Source organism: Cyclopterus lumpus, chromosome 13 (genome assembly GCF_009769545.1).
Source record: "Cyclopterus lumpus isolate fCycLum1 chromosome 13, fCycLum1.pri, whole genome shotgun sequence".
Classification (NCBI taxonomy): domain Eukaryota; kingdom Metazoa; phylum Chordata; class Actinopteri; order Perciformes; family Cyclopteridae; genus Cyclopterus; species Cyclopterus lumpus.
The window spans coordinates 1848248-1869254 of NC_046978.1; the positions used below are offsets into that span (position 1 = coordinate 1848248).

Sequence of the window (21007 nt, forward strand, 5' to 3'; positions counted from 1 at the left end):
GATTCATGGTTTTGAATTTGTTTTGTATTTGACCGAAAGAGAAATGGGGTGCAAGTGATTTGCAATTGGCTTTTTCAAATATGGAGGGAAAACTGCATTTGTATTTATGGAAGATAAATGGGCTTTGAGATGATACCAGTTATGTTTTCCTGTATAGTTGGCTTGCTCTTATGGTTTCATAGCTACACCCAAAAGGGCATGTGTGTGCCTGTGCCTTTTTATGAAGTGATGTGAATCAGGACCCATATGGTAAATTTCAGAGTGCATTTAGGAGCAGCACTAAAATACAGAAGCCATTAAAGGCTGAACAGTGTTAAACAAACATCAGAGGATGTTATTAGTTTGATTAAACAAATCTCAGGCAAAGGGCATTAAGGAGTGGACCAAGGCCTGCTGCGTGTGTGTCTGTTTTCATGTATTTGTGTCATCCAATATCGATTGTCTCTGTGCCAGAATTATAGTGTCATAGAAGAGGAAATATAATAAACAGTCCACCCAAACACAGTGTGTATTTGATGCTGCATTTACTCGGTGGTGTCTAAACATTGGGAGGCTTCTGGCTTGTTATATCAACTGATTGACAATTGAGAAAAAATCAATGTAATGATGATTATACTGAACAATAATTTATGTTTGTTTTTTTTAAACCACGAGTAGGTAGAATAAGAAGTATATGATAAACTTACAATGTGCTAGAAACTTAAATGAACCTAAACTAAAGCAAGAACCTAACGGATGGACACAAACGCTCTTATTTTTTAAGGTGTGTTAATTGTAGCTAATTTAGAATTGTTGCTTGCGTAACCGTGCACTGTGGGAATTATATATTTGTCTATCTGTGCTTTTCAATGACTGTGTTATTCATTGCCATACACGCATTACCGCTCATGGGGGTCTTTGCCTGAAGTCTAAGTTATTATCCAGTCATGGTTGTGATTCTGGATATGTGTGGAGAAAGTTAAAAATAACACTGGGATTACCATCCTGAGCTCAGAATGGAACACATTGATATTATTATTATTTCCATCTATTGCCCTGGTATTTATTAGTTTTTGATTGTTTAATCCTTTGGCCCATTGTCCGTCCTTGTTGCCATAGAGACAGTGGCAGTAGCTGGCGAGGGACCTCACCAGGCAGGAAATGGGTTTAGGGAAATAGGAAGTTGTTGTGGTTACTGGAGTGTTTGATGATGTCCTGTGTGTGTGTGTGTGTGTGTGTGTGTATCTGTATTATAAACTGATTCCTCTTTCCTCTTCTTTCTGTGTATGTGTGTGTGCATATTGTTTGCCTGGAAACTATCAATGGCTATTCAAACGCTTGATGCCCAGAGTTTTGCCAACACTCTGTGTGTGTGTGTGTGTGTGTGTGTGTGTGTGTGTGTCTGTGTGTCTGTGTGTCTGTGTGTGTGTGTGTGTGTGTGTGTGTGTGTGTGTGAGAGAGAGAGATTTGGACTGAATGTAATAAACACTGTGCCAAGCTAAAATGGAGCACAGACAAGTTCTGAAAGAAGAATGGAAGGAGGTGAGAGAGGGAGAGTTTTTTTTCCTTTTCTTGAGTCTGGAGTGTGGTTTGTTTCACCCTCAGCACATTGCTTGTGTTCTGACATCAACATCTGTCATTCACTTGATCTATATCTAATTTACTTTTCTTCATCATGCCTTTTTTTACTTTTTCTCGTTAGTTATCGATCCAGATGTTGGGTCAGTCAACGTCTATGGTCTAAGTCCAAAATACTATCAGTATTTAGTATTTCCAGCTCATGCCCCTTCTCCATGTGTCTTAAATCTCCAGCTTTCCTCCAACATGTTATCTTATTCTGCTATTTTACTTTCTTGTGTCTCTGGAACATTGCGGTGAAGTGAGGTCATAATGTTTTTCTTGGTCTGAGGCAGGCAGCTGTGCCAAATGTCAGGTAGAGAGAGAACGAGACAGACGGAGACAATAAAGAGAGCTGGAAAAAACAACACTTGCTGGCTAAAAAAAAGGTTACAGGATCAAAATAGAACTGAGAGAGAGCTGAAGAATGAAACGGTGGTCGAAGGAGGGGGAGTGAGGGAATGAGAGGTAATGGAAGACAACTGTAGAACAAGACAGTCGGGGTTCATTAGAACAAAACCCTATAACTTTGAAAGTGCATGTTGTGCTCCCAACTGTTTGGTTTCTCAGCCTGGGAAAGGCTTTTGAAACCAATGCACAACATTAATTTAGACGTAAAAACTCTGATTCAAGTCATCTTCATATAGGAAGAGATATGTTGATGATACAGTGTTGTCAACCCAACTGGAACATAAATCCAAAAGGAGTACTTGTTTTGTTTATCTTTTTGTCGACTGTTAAACATGTAAAATCGGTAACCACACTTTGTCCAACAGTGTCTGCGGTTTTGTTGTTTTTTACATTGAAATTGAGTGTGTGTACGCTCATGTTTGTGTAGTCACTTTAACAGCTACCAGCAGGAATGTGACCCATCTTTACTTCTCCTCAGCTACTTCCAAAAAGAGCTGAGGACTTCCGAGGAGTCGCATGGAAAAACTATCGACTTAAAGAAAACAGTCTAAAATGTGTAACGTTTATACCACATTAACATCAACATTACAATATGTAAACAAGACTCTCTGGTCAATCATTCAGTACCAATTGTTGGTAGTTTGAGATATCCGGCCATAGTAATATGTTTTTGTGCTTCTTGCATATCCTTGAAATGAACAAATGACAGCCTACCACACTTTCTTCTTTCTTAAAAAATGGGAGACAGTTTGGTTTGTGCTCCGTTCTGCATGGATTAGGCCTAAAAGCACAGTGTTTATAGCTTCAAATTTATGACTGACTTGGTTTTATCAGGCCACCCACATGGAATCAAATCATTTCTTCCTGCCCGGTCCTTTCTGCTTCACTCCCTTTACAATCCCCACTCCTCTCCAGATGTAGCTATGCCGGAGAGCAGCAGTAAAGGTGGAAATACTGACATTTTAAACCCTTACTGAGATGCAAAACAGCCTTTTTAGTGCAGTTATTGCATTATTTGGTTCACTTCTTACATCATTGATTAAATGTCACTCATGGTAAAATACTTGGGAAACAAGCAGAAAAAGAAGAGGCTCAATATTAAAACAGAAAGTAATCAAAAGGAGCTTTTACTGCACATGAGACATTTACATTTATTAAATATATCAAACCCCTCAAATGGGTAAAAAATGTCTTTCAGGGCTGCTAATGGACCTCTGTTCTGCAATCAAAATGCATCATCAAACTTTTTTGTTTTGTGATCAATGGAGGGTTAAGAGCTTGCCTTATCCAATAACTTGCTCCTTTGAACACAGACTTAAAAGTAAAGTTCAAGGACACATTGCATGGCCACACACGTAAAGGACACCGTGTAGGTGTCCGGCGGTTCTTTTCTAACATGCAAAGGTCACCCCCGGTTTGGTGACATCCAAAAAGTGAAGGATGCTGAGCGAGGTAAAGGTGAAGGTGGGATAAAAGGATGAGGTTGTGGTTTGTTCTGGTTGAAGGTCGCCATGTGAGCAGGTGAGGAGGAAGAGCTGGGATGAATCAGAAGATCAAACGGCCACACTGGACATAGATATCTGCTGCTTCAATGACACATAAGCAGCCTCTGATTGTTGACGTTTTGAGTTTACTTCCGCCAGTGGAGGTGGAACACTGTAGCTAAAAGCTGAATGGATCGTTGTACGGTGTGATTCTGTTGAGAAAATGTGTCGACATCTCGATCTTACTGGTTGAGTAGATTGAACTCAACGAGCATTTGTCATTTGTTGTCAGTCTCTCCTACCTCCAGCCATCTTGTCCTCCACTCAAACGCTAAATATTGTGCGTGTCTCTCACACGCACAATATTTTTTATGTTCCTCCGAGTAAGAGCGAGTGTGTGTAGTTGATTTAAAAATAGACATATTTGGTTTGACCGGGGGAATTTTAGAGCTGTAATTTTGATAGATCTGTAACCAATAACCTGTATGTATAAATGTGTGTGTGTATATGTATATATATATATATATATATATATATATATATATAAACTCAACTCAACTCAAACAAATCATGCGAGACCTGAGACTCCATCTGGTTTCTCACAGTTGGAAAACAACTCTGTGAGAAAGCTGTTCTGGATGTCCTTGCCCTTGGTTGGTGACAGTTGCAATGCTTTGAAAATCTTTAACGTTCCCTTTTAAGGCTAGTGTAGCTCGCCAGTGGAACGGCATGACAGTTAAACCTGTGAGGAATGGGTTCCTCTTCAACCGTCTTTGCCTCTTTGTTATCCTCTTCTCTTGTCCCAGTTGCTGCCCTCCAGACTGGCTCTTTCTAACTCCCAGTCTGTGTGGATCCACCCAGTGTAATTACAGAGCAGTTTGCTTATGTAAGGAAAGCCTCCTCTGAAACGGCACTTTCTAGTACAGCTGCCTCTTCAGCTTTTTTTTCAGTACAGGCAGATTTTTAAATACTAAAATGTGTGTGTTTGTATATGTGTGACATACATAATGTATGATGAATAATGTTTTCACATAATGTTCTTTCGCTTCTTTGAAGATGGGGTCATCTGTTGAAGACATTTGTGTGTGTATACAGCATTGTATATCTTTGGCAGGGTTCCCCTCAGTGATGTGAGTCTTTCTTGTACTTTACATCTACAGACCACGTGGCCGCAACGATGTCTAATGGCAGAGTTTCGTTGATGATTCACCTCATGCAAGGCTGCTAAGTGGAATTCCCTCAGGTTTAAATTACAGCTGATGCTAATTGGTTTATTCAAAGAAAAAGAAAAGAAAAAATAAAGCTACTGTTAAAATGCCCCAAAATACTTAACATGCCACACAAGAATCCATTACAGAAACACAGACGAAGTCGAGGGATAACAACTCACAGATTTAGTTTTTATTAGATTTTCCTGTCAGCATTTAATTTAATAGTCTGGTGAGCACCAGACTATTATGTTTGTGCAAGGTAAAGAGAGAAGTTAGAAATGGCAATTAACTGCATCATTGTCATCCTACACCACCCGAACAAGCTGGTTGCTAGCTGTTAGCCAGCAAAAATGCTTATCTCTCTATAAAGCTAATGAAATCTACTTATTAATCATTTGGACCATGAAAGGTGTGAATCCAGTTGTAAAAAGCTAATTTTACTTTTTTTTATATTACCACTAAGTCCAGTATGTGATTACCCGACGACGTCTCGTTATCACAGCTCACTTTGTCAAACAGTCAGCTGGTTACTGTGTGACGTTCTCTGCTGTGTGTATTGTCCATCAGTGAGGGCATTCATTGCAATCTGCACATTGTATTTTAAATTGCTTTTCATGTAAAAAAACAACAAAAAAAACCCTGCTGTACTAGATATCCAAAGCTATTTTGTTTTTCGATAACCAAAGAAAAATAGTATTCGTCATATGCCATAACTTGGTCATGGAAAGCAGTGGACAGCCCAAAGTCACATTATTATTCATGCGTATGCTGGTATGGTTTTGTGTATGCGCATATCTCTCCGTGACAGATTATTATGGACGTGTTGCGTGCATATACCCCATTCACTCACACAATGGTACAACTGTGTCACCAGTGCAACGTGTAGCATAGCATAGTTTGCGGCGTGGTCGGACACGCACACACACACGCGCACACACACACACACACACACACACACAGGGTTTAGGCCTAGGTCTATCTGTGGGTTGACTGGGCTGCAGAGTCCTATTCTCTCTTTTGTCTTTTTGTCATTCAGAGAAACATGACAGTTGAAACATTCAGCTTCTTCCTCCCTTCTCTGCTTCAGTCCTTGTCGTCCTCTCACCCTCTTCTTCATCTGTCTAATGGCATCAGTCCGCCGATTTGGATCGTGCTCTAGCTGCCAGTTGAGAAAGTCTCGTCAAAACGGGAACGGGAGAAGCTGGAAGTGTCGGAGCGTTGCTCCCGAGTGGCTGCTGGGATCCCGGATTAAGGCTCAGGGAGAGGAGGACTATTGGAGAAGAGAGACCGGAGCAGCTCAGGACAAAGCAGCCTCACAGGCAGGTGGTTTAGGTCCTCTGTGTGTTGGATGCAGTTTAAGTCACGTTGCTTTGTTTGACTCGCAGACAGATCAAGTCAAGTGGTCTAGGACTGTGACAAAAAATTAAATTTCAGCAAACCCTGGGTTGTCTTATTTTTAATTTGAATGACATAAGTGATATTTTTGAAGTACATACAACATTGAATGTATTATATCAGAGGTTAGTGAACCGTGTAATGTTTAGCTCTATTGCCATCAAGTTTGCTTGACAGTGACATCATCTCTGTCATGTGGAAGTCGTCATGACGCACCTCCATGGTGTCACTACATCCTCGACAGTACATAGACAGAATCGCTGTAGGGGCTCTGTCGAGTTTACGTACCCCTCTGGTTCAGATTGTGTTTTTGCTGTCGGAATTTAGTTCCATGAGTTTCTAGTTTTTCAAACTATTATCAGGATAAGCAGAGAAGTACAATTGATTGTATTATTGGTTGGACCCCTCCACAGTATGGATGAGTGAACGCTAAAATAAAACAAATGTACATTGTTCCTATACACTTGTTGCATCAAAGTGGTGCATTGCATATTTCCAGCAGCAGTAAACTAGGTGAGTATAAAATAATTGCAGTATTATCAGGAGCCACCTTCATGCCTGAACAAAATAAGATAAGCGCAGAACTTTACAGGTGGCAGTACTGTGTGTGTGTTTGTCGGGGAAATAGATGCTTGTAATAATATGTGAGACACGCTTTGATCACTGTACAAACGTTTTGTGGCATGACTCGTCAGAATCACTCCTCACTACACGTCACCTGCAATGTGATTGGTCAACAACACTGCAGACTAGACACTTTGCATATTTTCTGTTCATTTCTTTGTCGACTCTGCCTTGTAAGGCTGTTCTTTCTTGTGCTTGTGTTGAGAATGCACACAGTTTGCAAAATACCCAATCATGGAACAGTGCTGAGGAGTGAGCAGATCTCCACATGGCACCACATTGGCATTGCATCTTTTTGTTTTTACTAGTAGTTTGTTTTTAAATTCCAAAAAGTCCAAAAGGGTGAGCCGTTTCCCTCCCCTACTCACAGGTGAGCGTTGAGAGGCTTGATCATTTAGGCCGCTGCCGACCTTTGTACTTAAGTAAAACATTAGATGAGTTTTCACAAAACTATGAGTCAGCCTGAAAATATGTTGACCTTACCTCAACCGTGTGTGTGTGTGTGTGTGTGTGTGTGTGTGTGTGTGTGTGTGTGAGTGAGAAATACAGAGCCATGGGAGTGATTCCAAATAATAACTGGAGCCTATCCCAGCTGACATAGGGCGAAGGCAGGGGACACCCTGGACAGGCCGCCAGTCCATCGAGGGCACAAGGATTCCTTCTTTGAATATTTTATTTGAAAACAGAATTTCCCAATTGTGTATATAAACGTGTGTAACAGGAATATGTCTTAGTGTTATCAGTGCGTGTATGTGAACAAAACGTGGTTTCAGTGACTGTGAGAAAGGTGTGATAAGAAGCCATTACAATGTCACACATATCAGCTGCCCCTGTTTTCTCTGCTAATGCTGTGTACATTAGGGGTTTGAAAGTGTTACTCCTATTAGAAGTTTTAAAACCTCTATAAACTTAATTAGGTTAAGGGTCATGGAAACACCGTTGGTTAAGATGTTTTGCATTCGATTGTAGGTTACACTTTGTTTTTTGCACAGATGAAACAAACAAGCCATTTCTATCAGAACAGACTTCATTTAGAGGGGAACACTATTTGTTTTACATACTTAATGAGATGAATAGTAAAGAGTCTGGTATAGTATATGAAAAGGGGGTTCAGAAATATTCCCCCTGTAGTCAACACACTGGTGGTGGTGGTGAAGGAAGTTGCTGAAGATTCGATGATGGGATGAGTATCAGCATTAGATATGATGGAGACTGGGAGGGGGGGATGACAACTGATGGCAGCGGAGACGAGAACAGTTTTAACATTTGACAGCTACAATGTGATCGGCTTAAGGGAGATCGTGGTGGAGTCTGGTCGGTTTTAAAAGTGCTGCCAGGCGGATTTTTGTTAACAGTAGTCTGTCCTTTTCCCCTTGCTTCCAATCTTTATGCTAAGCTAAACTAACTGGCTGTAGCCTGCATTTTTTAGATCTAATTCTCGGCAACATAGAGAATAAAGAGCTTATGACTGTAAATATTGCTACACAAATTACTTTGTTTCACCGGATCAAGTTTAGATGTGGCGTCAGCGAGTGACTGCTTTAAGAAGTGAACACCCAGGCTGATTACAAGAGTATTTATAAGCATTACAGATGCACTAATGTGGAATAATGCAGGAATCCCTCCAGGCAGGTCTACCTGCTAAGGCCATCAGAATGCAGCAGCTCGACTGGTCTTCAACCTTCTTTAAATTCACCCACACTACTCCGCTCCTCCGCGACCTTCACTGGTTACCGGTGGCCACCCGCATCCGCGATCGGGTCCGGTCTACATCCAGGACATGGTCAAACCGTACAGCCCAGCCCGTTCACTTCGCTCGGCTTCTGCCAATCGGCTTGTAGCTCCTTCACTTCGAGCTAAACACTCAACAAAGTCACGACTGTTTGCTGTGCTGGCTCCTCATTGGTGGAACGAGCTCCCCATTGACATCAGGACAGCAGACAGTCTCTACACCTTCAGCCGGAAACTAAAAACACATCTTTTCCGATTATACGTTGAATAAATACAGATTAGCACTTGATTGGCACTTACTTATGGTATTAAGTAAGTGGCTTATGGCTTTCTTGAAGAAACGTTACTTTCCTGATTCTTGTTGTTCAGAGTACTTATGGTTGAATGCACTTATTGTAAGTCGCTTTGGATAAAAGCGTCAGCTAAATGACATGTAATGTCAAGAATTTGATCCAAAACTAATCAATCCTGCGAGTTTACTATGAGTGATGGAGTTGTTAGAATCATCTTCAATGTGTGACATCTTAATTTTGGCATACAAAAAGCTGTTGATTTGATATACTTGAACCAGAAACGACATTTCCAATGACACCATCTGCTTATGTAACGTGTGTGTGTGTGTTTGACCTGCTGTCCCTTGCCAAATATAACGGCAGTAATCATTATGGCAATAATGATGGTTGATGATGATGACTGCCATTTATCTTGAGATTGGAGGTGCGTGTGTGCGTCCGAAGGCATGTTTGAAGGGCTCACACAGAGCTCCCATCACTCAATGACAGCTCTGGGTTTTGTGGGTAATCGGGCCTGTCTTTCCTAAAACAATGTAGTCTTTCTTCACTCCTCAATAGGCTTCTTATTTTCAACCGAGCCTTGACTCTGTTCTTGAATTGTGTGGTTCTGAAATGTTATTGTTAAAGGAAAAATTATTTAAGGTTCACACAGTGTGCTACAGAGATGCCATTCGCATTAAACGTCACTGGAGCGCATATTTACTCAAAGATTGTCAGACTAGAACTAAATCTTGGAAACTGATCTCCAGTGTAATAAAAACAGCAAGATTATTTTGCCATTTAGGGACCTAGAAAAATATGCTTGTGGTAAAATGTTCAGGATCCAAAACTACGAGTTCAACAACCACAGGTGAATATATAGCAGTGGGTCTGACAGCTACACACTCATTATAGCATGCATGGTCTTTACTTGGTCTTTAGCAAAGCTCTGATCATCACCAGTCACAGGTCAGGGGGTCTATCTGAAGCCATCTATTTATTGTGTAGCGTTATCTATACAACTTTCTATACTAAGTATCAACATTAAGAGATTAGAAAGTATAATGAATTGATAATGTTTCATTTATTGGCAGGCAGCATGTGCAGCATAGTCAACTCGCAAAAGCCACTTTTTCTTTTTACAGAAATCTCAAAACTGCGTTAAATAAAACCACTCATGACACCGGCTTTGTTTTCTTACATTCAGCCAAAGAAACTGCTTTCGAGAGGTGAAATACCTCATTACCTTTTCAACACACTGTTTTAAAGGGGCTTCAGAGACACTCCCAACTCCAGTGAAGCCATTTTAGCAGCACATAGAATATATCGGCCAATGACCATATAGCACCCTTATTATTTAGTAGAATCTCATCATTGCAGTGCAGCTACAACGCTCACTTAGAAGTTTCAAGGTTGTGAATGAAGGCTGAGCAGACAAAACACAGATGCCATGTTCCTAAAAATAGTTCACAATCTGACCTTGAAGTTTCAAACCATTTTTCGAGGCATGAAGGGAGTCGTGCATCCATGTAGCCGTTGTTTTGATTTCCAAATGTTTTTTAACTGTTTTTATGACAACAATGAAACACATGTTTGCATCATTTGACCCAGTGTGTTTACAAGTTAAACGGGCCTCTCTTCAGCCTGATGAAGGAGCCGATTGCCAGTTTGCTTCACTTCACGATTCAATCTCTGAGTGGGAATTATAGTTCTGTAAAGATGAACAAACTTACTCCGAGAAGGGTTTAATGGGAAGCTGCAGCGGGGGTTTGCTAGCAGATGATCCTCATGAGTCATTCTTCATAGATCTGATTGGCTTGGTTGTTTCGCCATCTGATGTTATAGTTGAAAAACCTCTTGACTGTTGAAGATACCTGACTTCTTCAGACATACTGCAGTTCAGGTTTCTGTCACGATACCATTCAGCTCAATGTGAAAGAAAAGGCTGTTGCAGCAGCAGAACGGCCTCAGTAGAAAACCGTATTGTTTGCCTTTGAAACCAAGCCTGTGATCTATGTCACTGTCTGCTTTGTAATAAGGCAGCACTGCCATCACGATAATAGATGGCTTCAGCTCTGCACCCCTTCATACAGACTTGAATAACCTATTCTTTATATTTGGAAAACATGCGGCATTGGCTTTTAATTTGAAAAATCTGTGCAGAGGTGAAAACAACATGGAATCCTGCCTTTTAAGGAACTGTTTCCACTGTGTTATCCTTCTTGCAGGAACCATAATTGTCTTCATTGAGAGGGCAGGGCAGGAAGTGGGTTTGGGGGAGGCATTTTTGACTATCCCACACACACACACACACACACACACACACACCCACACACACACTTCCGTCCTGCATCTCCCTTAATGTCAGAGCAGAAAGACAGTGGGAGCTCCGCTGCTTTAATAGGCCAGAAAACCTTTTAAAACCACTACTGTATTTAGGATAGACAGTGATGGAGCTGTGCACTTGAGAAAGATGATGGCCGCCCCTATGTGTATTCTTCTTCGCCCATGGCAACCGTGTGTGTGGGACGGGTGTGTATGTTGCCGTAGGAATGTGGTGACATCAGAGGGGCTAGCGTTTCTTTTTGAGGAGGAGGAGGGTAAAATGTCGGCACAATAAAACAAGTTTGAATCTCTTCCACACCTTTCTGTTCACCTCATCAGTCTGTATGCTGTCATTCGTTCAGCCCCCAACCTTTCTCACTGAGCTCATTGTTCTATGTCTTTCTTTCTTTCTACCCCTGCCTCCATCTTTCTCCTTCTGTCTCCCTCACCTCTCTCCCTCTATTTTTATCCCCTCTCCCACTGAGCTCACATCTGGATCTTATTGACAGAGTGAACAGCCCTTCAGCCACTAAAGACTCTGGACTCTGTGTGTGCGTGTGCGTGTGCGTATTTGCTTGTGTGTGTGTGTGCCTGGCAAAGCATGGCGGACCTAAATATAAACGCCTCTTGATGAAAAGAGGATTTCACCAAACCGCGCATGTCTGCGCTCAAAGTGAATAATCAGCAAGGGCTGCTTTTTGTTTTTGTCACGGTCCTAATTTCAGGTCAATTGAAAAAATACTGTGAATAATGCAGATTTGAACATCATTTCACACAAATATAAGAAATAATGAAATAATATTTTTTTTTACAACTGATCATCTGAGTTTTCGTAAATCATAATAATAATGTGTATTGTAAGGGTATGTCGCTGTGGATGTTGTTACTTTGCCTATAATTATGCACAATTTTGCAGTTTTTCTGGTGAGTTGTGCACCGCTGAGTCACCAACTGTGTTAATGCAAAGCTTTAGATTGTCTTTACAGCTTCAACATTTTTCTCTGAACCTCTTAACCCGACATTCTAGTCAGTCTCAAAGCATTTGCGTCAGATTATAATTTAAAGCTATTTTGCATAACTTTCAGGTATCAACAAACACATAAGACGAAGGCAGAGTTACTGCATGAGTGAAAATGTAGAATGGATCAATTGAAAACAAACCTTGTGCTATCCTTTGCTGCAAGACACATTGCTAAGTGACTGGGATGGCAAACATAGTGCACCAGTACACAGGCCCGTAGAGATCACCCCCGCAGCCCCCGCACTGCGGGGGGGCCTCGCAGTGACAGGGGGCCTCGCATGGCAATTTTTTTTTTAATCCAACACTAGCCAGTGCACTCGGCCGTATTGCGGCTAAGTGTCGGCTGACTCGGCTGTGTTCCGGCTCGATGCGGCCAAATGTGAGCCACCTTTGGCACATTTCACTGTTGCCATGTCTGGCCCAGGTGTAGCTGTTACGGACATGGGCAGATTCTGTCTTAGACATGGCAACCGGTTTATCGGCTGCCGAATCTGGGCCGAATAATGTAATAAATAAATAATATTACATTACGTAATAACATTAAGATATCCCTCAAAGTTGTCTCTCTCATATAAAGCTACACAATAAAAAAAAGTATTTTAAACTGGCTTTATAAGTTTTAAATAATAGTTGTAAAGGCAATCGTAACAGGCAACCACTAGGGCCTCCTGCTACGCGGACTGGTGTTATTGTTGGGCCGCGGTGTATTCTGGGAGAACTACGAGGAAATTTCTCTTGAGGAAAAATGAAACGCACATTTAAAAGTGGTGCCCAAAAGCGGCAATCAAAACAGAACATTTCTGAATTAAATGCCAAACTTCTCACAATTACAAGTCTTTTTCGACCAGCTGGTGAAGGATGCACTCATCTGCCAGAAGAGACGGGTATTGTACTGTTTGCTATAACATTACCACGTAGCTAACGTTAAACTTTGACAGCTGTACTGCTCTGTCTATGTGTTGTGCTTGAAAATACATTAACCTTATTAAACCTATGCTCTCACTACACCCCCTGCGCCCATTATCGGACACGTTTCCTTAATTATCTCCACAACCACATCGTTGTTTAACTTCATTTCACGTTGTACAACACTGCAACCCTTTTGAGAAGACAACGGCTCTGTACAAAATAATAAAAGTAACCGTTAAGTAAGAAAGGTAATTTTCCAAGCTAAAACTGATCAAAACATATCTCAGAAGCTCCATGTCACAAGAGAGGCTGTCAGGTGTGGCCATCCTTAGCATAGAGAATAAACGTCAGTTTAGATGTAAAGAGCGTGGTTAAAGACTTTGCACACAGATTTGCTAAAAGACGCGCACATGTGCATTCAAATGCAAACCTGTAGAAAGTAGCCTACCGGTGTATCGACTATATGTAGGCATATTTGTTATGTTGTTGTAACATATGTTCTGTTTGAGCTGTTTGATAGGCCCTAGCATATGTTTTTTTTCTGTTGGAATACATTTGTTCTCTGTTTGAGCAGTTTTTTCTGATTGAATAAATTTCCCTCAAAAGAAAAGCTTGGGTCCTGTTCGTTTATCTTTGGATAATGACCGCCGGACAATACATTATCCCTTACATATGGGGTGGGGGGGGGGGCCCTCTCAGGGTTATTCTGCAGGGGGGCCTCATGTGTTTCCGTTACGGCACTGCCAGTACACCATAAATCTGACAACCACCCCAGGCCCTAGGCCTCGAAAAACTCCCCTAATTGCAGTTTGAGGTGCGCAACCTCCTCCAGGGCCGACACCAGACCTTTTGACCTCTCATCCTTCACCTCTGTGGCAGCTAAATGCTACAAGCATTAACCCAAATGAAAGTTAACAGCTAGTTACATGACAGGTTCTTATCTTCCTAATGACGGGCTGTAGTCCGGGGAGAAAAAAAGAAAGTTTTTTTAAGCTCAGAGGAGGGGGAGAGACTCTTTCACAGTGTACTGAGAGTCTGTGTGAGAGGGTCAACATGAGTGAGACAAATGTGCAAAATACATCCGAGATCAGGCTTGAGGCCCAATTTAATACTTATAATGAATGACAGTGATGGACGAGGCTCCGTGTGAATCATGTCAAACTGATATCAGCCTGGTGTTTTAATATCCGTCTCTGTCTCCTTTGCATTTGAGATCATTGTAACTCTATTCTGCATTTAGGGCCACAACATGGAGATATGGGCTTGTGTTTTCCACAGTAACTATCGTGATCGGAGAGCGTGTGTGTGTGTGTGTGTGTGTGCGCGCTCTATTAATAGGAAGAGGAATGGCACAGGCCTGGGAATGTTGTCCTCTCTGGAAAAACAAACTTTTCTTTCCCCCTCTGTCCCTCTCTCTTTCTCTGCCTCTCAATGTGAGAAAGGACTGACATGATGGGAAAGGAAAGCAAAATGACAAGATAAGGGGAAGAGGGAGATAGATGTCACGAGAGGAGATGAATTATTGTCGTTGAATGTTTGCATTTTTGTTGTCTACGGTTTTGATTCCTTCTGTGTGAGTGCATGGACAAACCACCCATTCTGGAAGACCTATTTACTTTACATGTGGGTGATAGTCTTGACTGAGACTTGGCTGTGATTTGAGTAAAAGGGTATTTTTCTGCAAAACCACACGGACCCTGTATCTTGTCTTCTCAACCATCACCTGGTTCAAATCTCTTTTTGTTTAAACGCTGCCCTTCTCTCTTTCTTTCTCCTTATTTGACTGTCTGCATCTTGTTTGAATATAACTTGAATTTCGGGGGTTCCATGTTTACGGTCGCAGTCTGTCGTTTGAACCACGCTATGTGATCATTGAGGTCGTAATGTTTAAAACTTGTATTAATCCAATGTGTATATCAAGTTAACACAATATGCAGGATTAATAAAAGTGCACATTGTCTACCCAACTGTCAACTATTTTTGGACCTGACTGTTTATGGTCTGTACTGATATGTGTATTTACACAGCACAGACCTCCTTGAACAGTATGTGCGGACGGATGCATTGTGTATGTTTGTGTCTGATTTGTGTGTGTGTGTGTGTGTGTGTGTGTGTGTGTGTGTGTGTGTTCATGCAGACATGCTACCTTGATTCCTGCATTCCTGTCATTTGGACTCAGGCCAGAGAATTCTGGGAAGCAGACTGGTGCAACAAGGAGGGAGGGAAAGATGAAAAAGAGAGGAAAAGAGAGATCGAGAGGATTCTGACTTATGATTCCTTTCATTCTGAGGCCGAGATCCCAGGGGTTATTTGTGTCCCCTCTGAGGATCCGTAGCCAAAAACAAGCTGATTGTGATGTAATCTCGTCTTTTTTTCTTTCTCCTCTCCCTTCCTTCCTCATGAAATGTATTTTTTCTTAAATGCTCAGCACCAGAAATGGTTCGTCCTTAGTCACCCAGGGGACCGAGAATATAAACCAAGAGTTCTCTTGAGTTTCTGTTCATGAACTGAACAATATCGACCACATTAATCAGTTCCTGACAACTTGTATTAAACGATATTACAAGTACTTTATTGAAGTGTTTTTTAAATGCCATAGATATTTGAAAGCGCCGTAGAGTGGATAATGGGTTGTGGATTTTTGGAAAGCAGTAAAACTCTGTGGCAAAGAAAGGAACCTTAAGTTTGAGTTTAGGCAGTGTGCGCTCACTGATCTAATCGCTCCCTCTGAGAGCAACTCTGGGACAGAGCCCGTATCTCACACACACACACACACACACACACACACACACACACACACACGCGCAGCACTGCCATATAAGGAGAGAGTGAGAGGGAATCGGGCCGGGTTGAAACATGGGGTCTCTTTTCTTCTCTCTTTTTTCCCCCCATTTTCTCTGAATATCCTGAAGTTCACTGGCAGCTCTCTTTCGTATTCATGTTATCATCTTCCGTTTTAGTTTTCTCTCTCAAGCCTCTCATACTTTGTCCCCGAACCCCCCCCCCCCCCCCCCGTTTCTCTCTCTTTCTCTCAGTAGACGTTACACACCCAGTTTTTGGAAAGGACTCTCTGTAACATTTTAAACATTTCCCTTCCTCTCCGGCTTTACTCAAGAGTACACATTAACTAAATGGCCCAGTTCAAACACCATCGACTAGCCCAGTCCAAACACATGGTTCACAGGAGTGTAAGGTCATTAGGAAATAAGTCAGTTTTAATCTAAAGTACAAGCAAACAAAGGAGCACTTCCACTCCAAATCATTGAATGTGACAAATGCAGTTATTTTCTGCTTGGCTGTTTGTTCTCTTCTCCATTGTTGTTGCTCCTTTTTAGAAAGTCAGGAAGTTCAGTGGGACACTGTTAGTGAATATTTTGACAAAGCAGTGGTTAATGTGTACTGTAAAGATGACGGAAAGCACCCCCTGTGGCTTCTGTCTGTGTGTGTGTGTGTGTGTGTGTGTGTGTGTGTGTGTGTGTGTGTGTGTGTGTGTGTGTGTGTGTGTGTGTGTGTGTGTGTGTGTGTGTGTGTGTGTGTGTGTGTGTGTGTGTGTGTGTGTGTGTGTGTGTGTGTGTGTGTGCGCGCGCGTGTGTGCACGCGCGTGTGTGCAGATGTAGTGGAATGTGAGGAGTTATAAACGATCCTGGGAGTATCCGGTTGTGTGTGTCTGTGGTGGAGACAAAAACAATGTTTACCTTTTTTTTTAGTTCTGTCCCACTGGGAGCACAACTCATGGGAGGGTGGTCCTCAATCAGGTCCTCTTCTGTTCACATGGATGACGAGCACGGAGGAGCTCTTGTGTTTAATATCACTCTTTCAGCACACGGCATTATGCCGGCTTATGTGCTTGTTGAACATGTGACATTTCACATTGTTGCAACGCAAAAAACTATCGAGCCGAGAAGCGATGATTCTGACATTGACACTACATTTTAACACCCAGTGACAGTAGGAAAATCATTTAGCTAAGCTACATCTGCTTTGGCGAAGAGACTGAAGACAAGAGAGTTGCATGTTTTTATCTATTTCTGCCCCCACCCTGTCATGTGTTAACGTGGTTCACTGACTGTTATCCAGTTGGACCTCCACGATGGTGCCAGATGTTGTTGCTAGGAGACTGGTGATGCATCTCTGTACTGTGACACTGCAGGGTGAATGTGTGTGTGGTAGGTGCTGATCAGGAGGTGCCCTAAGCTGCTTTTTTTTTTTCTTCTTCTCATTCATGCTTTCTCTTCCATTCAGATGTTTCTGTGGCAACCAGTGTTACATAGCAACTGACAGCCCAATAACAGAGCTCCATCTCTCTCTTTCTCCAACTTACCTGACTTCCTGTGCAAACTGAAAGAGTCTCAAAAGAGGTGCTCAGCAGCACTCCTTAAGGCCCTTTTAGAGGGTAAAGTGACAACAGCAGCTGATCATGTGTATCTAAAGAATCACACAGCTCGGAGCACAGGGGTGTTGCAGCAACAGAAAAATGTGGAAGTTGGTGCATGGTTCACGTATTTGTGGTGACCGCCTGCCCTCACCACTGCCTGTGTGACAACGCTGCCACCAGGCTTTCATTTAACCATAAAGAAAGCAGCAACTCCGATTGTTCTGGTCTGTGAAGGCTTTTTACACTTTGTCACTAAAATCAAACCACTGAACATTACCTCTTCTCCTGCTTTTGAAGGGTTGAGTTCCTGTACTATCCGGGGAAATCTATGTGAGCTCAATCAACCACTGCAGTCTGTATTCACTTTCGCACAGTGAAGCTGCTCAGGCAACGATGTGCAACGATGTGAGTGCGATGCAGAGATCAGACAAAGAGGAGCGTCACGAGAGGGAGTTAGTGCGAATACACATCTCTTCAATCGGTATGCAAGGAGAAGAAAATATAAATTGGTGCCACACTGTCATTTATTTCTGTTCTACATTTCAAGCACAAAATGGCTTTCTGTCTCAACTGCAATGAATCAAACCAGATGTTTGACAAATGATCCGCTCGGCTTTTACTGTTTTCACCTTTTTTCATTTCATGCGTCGTGACAAAACAAACACAGCCCTCCAGGCTGCAAAGGGAAAGATAAGTTACACTGAGCAACAGCAATCTAATAAACCTGCCTTGCCCTGCCAAATTGCGCTGACGCCATGCTTTTTTTTTTTTTCACAACCTGTGCAGCTGTGATGTAACGTGGCACTAAAGTACGAGGCTACATCGTAGCTGGGTGTGGTCACAAGTACAACAGACCACACCTGACCACACCCAGCTGCAATGTTAGGCGTTTTCAGTGGTTCAAGAGACTATTTAACCCATAAAAGCCCGAGCAGATATGTTGTTCCTTCTTCCAAAATAGTGTGGAGCCATTCTTGAAATACATGGAGCTCATGATTTTGAACCGTATGACAGGGATGTGACTCTCATACTTATTGTCTGTGTTTTGTTACCTCTTCAGAACCCTCTTGCACCCTCTCATGGCATCGGCTTTGTTTTTGTGCATTGTTGCAGTCACTCCCATATATGTGTATGTTATGCTCTGACCGCTCATTGTTTGAGTTCAGGCAGGCTTTTTCTGCTTCCTGTGGTGCACATATACAGGACATTGTTTATGGCTTTTTGGCATTTTTTATATAGTAAATCTTCGTAAAGCTGCTCTTTATACTCTGACAGCATTTTCCTGGAAAGTTTTAGCTCCATTCAGCCCTTTTTAAGAAGGCCAGCATGTTTTGATTGCCTAAAGCTGAAATAAGACGCTTCATTTATTGTAGCTTTACTAGCCGACCAACCTATACACACACAAAAATACACACATGCAGGGATTTTAAGTTGTGTGGGGTCAGGAATGTTGAGGATATAGGAGAAAGAGGGGAAATGGAGAGAAAGAGGGACTATAAAGGGGGAGAAATAAAGTGAAGTATGAAGTGGGAAGGGGATATTGGCTCAATCCACAGAATAGTGATTAGTCTCAGCTAATCTGTAGTATTATAAAAGTACAATCTGCTGGGAACGATGCTGACTAACTGTCTGCTAAGTGCCCTCGCAGTCTTGATTTATCTCTTGTTGCTATTTGCACATCCTATTCATCTCTGCTTGTAATTTCTCCTTCCCCCTTCCTCCTCCTCCCCTTTTCCCACTCTGTCGCAAACTATACATATCAGTTTGCTCGGGGGTGAGTGTGTGCGTGTGTGTGTGTGTGTGTGTGTGTGTGTGTGTGTGTGTGTGTGTGTGTGTGTGTGTGTGTGTGTGTGTGTGTGTGTGTGTGTGTGTGTGTGTGAGCATGTCTGAGAGAGCCAACATTATCACTGTGTGCGTCTTTCATGAGACACAGTTCCCTGCAGGGAAATCCAAGATCCTCATATTACTAGTACAACCAAAAACCAAATAGATAGGATAGCGATGTTACTATTCAGATTATGTGAGGGAGGCAGTGTGAGAGATATGGAAGGATTTCTAGAAATGATCAGGGAGAGAAAAAGATGAAGGAGGGTGGAAGAAAGGACAAACTGGGTGGGAGAGACGAAGACACAGAAGGTATTTCCGGAGTGTTGTTGGGGTTAGGACTCGTCTCTGTGGCTGATGGCTATCTCTGGATCCCATTGCATTCTGTGATAGGTTGCTAGGCAGGAAGTGGATGGGATTTCCGCTTGTGAGGGACCAGAAATTGAGGACATATATGTTCAGAGGATCGAAGGCTCCTCCTGGTTTGTGCCTGTAATGCTGTCCGGTTGAGAATGCCGATGAAGATTAAAAAAAAGGCACTAAACTCACAAATATCTTTTTGAAAAAACAACATCTACGAACGACTACTCATTTACGTCCTTTTCAGTCTGTGAAGTTTATGGATATTAGATTTTTAAAAGCTACCCAAATTCTTCAATGTGATGTATCTTTTTTCATCATCAAATCAGTACATATCAGTACAAAAAATATTTTTTTTCTTACAATATTTAATTTGATAATTTCATGGCCTTGGGTTTTAATTGCATTGGTTTTCTCCTCATCAGTTTAGTTTGTCACTTCTTCCATACGATTCAGTTCTAGGTGTCTTTATGTGCGTCAGAGTGGACAAAATACAGTATATATTGATAAATAAATATTAGCCGAAGCATCAATCGTGTCCTTCCCTCAGCCTCACCTCTCAGGGACAAAGACTCTTTTCACAGCACATGTCTTTCTCTTTCTCTCTCTCTCACACACAAATCCACACCATCCCATAAGGCCGTATTTGGAGACCAAGTAGATCTGGTTACCTTTGCGCTCTTTCTCTCTCACACACACACACACACACACACACACACACACACACACACACACACACACAGCTCTGTTAGATACCACTTGTTTACTTTGCTCATTGAACTCTTTATGACTGCTGATTTTTGGGCTGGAAAACCATGAGTATCTGATATGTTTTCATTTTCCAATCAAAAGAAATATTTTATCAACTTTTTCTCGTTTGCAGGGGCCCTTTATTTTATGGCACATGGCTTCTGAATGAATCCCTTGATGCCCTATTTAGAAAAGTTTAACTGTGACCCTATGGCAGGAAGACTACTGTAATGACTTTTCAATATGAGGACTGCCCCCTTGTGGTGTGTGCGTGTGTGCGTGTGTGCGCGTGTGCGCGTGTGTGCATGTGTGCATGCTTGTTATAGTTACTTTGGGGACATTGAACATGGATTAAAACACAACATAAAATGACGTTAAAGCTTTAAATCATAGACGTTAATTGTCACTTGTGAATTGATCCAGGTGAACCTGGAGACGAATCAATAAAACACAGTGAATATGAAAAGACAGAGCTTTATCTTGACCTCCCTCCCACATTGGAGGTAACAGTGGGAATCATCTTTTTCCTGGAATTGTCTGTCATTATCCTGCTATCCAGTGTTGGCCAACAGAGCTCCACACACCTGCTGCACACACACACACACACACACACACACACACACACACACACACACACACACACACACACACACACACACACACACACACACACACACCTGCGCACACCTGAGGAGCAGTAGGTGTGCTGACAGGTGTCA

The 21007-nt window shown here is 42.0% G+C and overlaps 1 protein-coding gene across 1 annotated transcript in view; it reads left to right on the forward strand.

The window, feature by feature from the left end:
- Positions 1 to 21007, forward strand: part of LOC117741210 (rho guanine nucleotide exchange factor 17-like) — a 52055-nt gene that overhangs the window by 5328 nt on the left and 25720 nt on the right. The window lies entirely within an intron of this gene.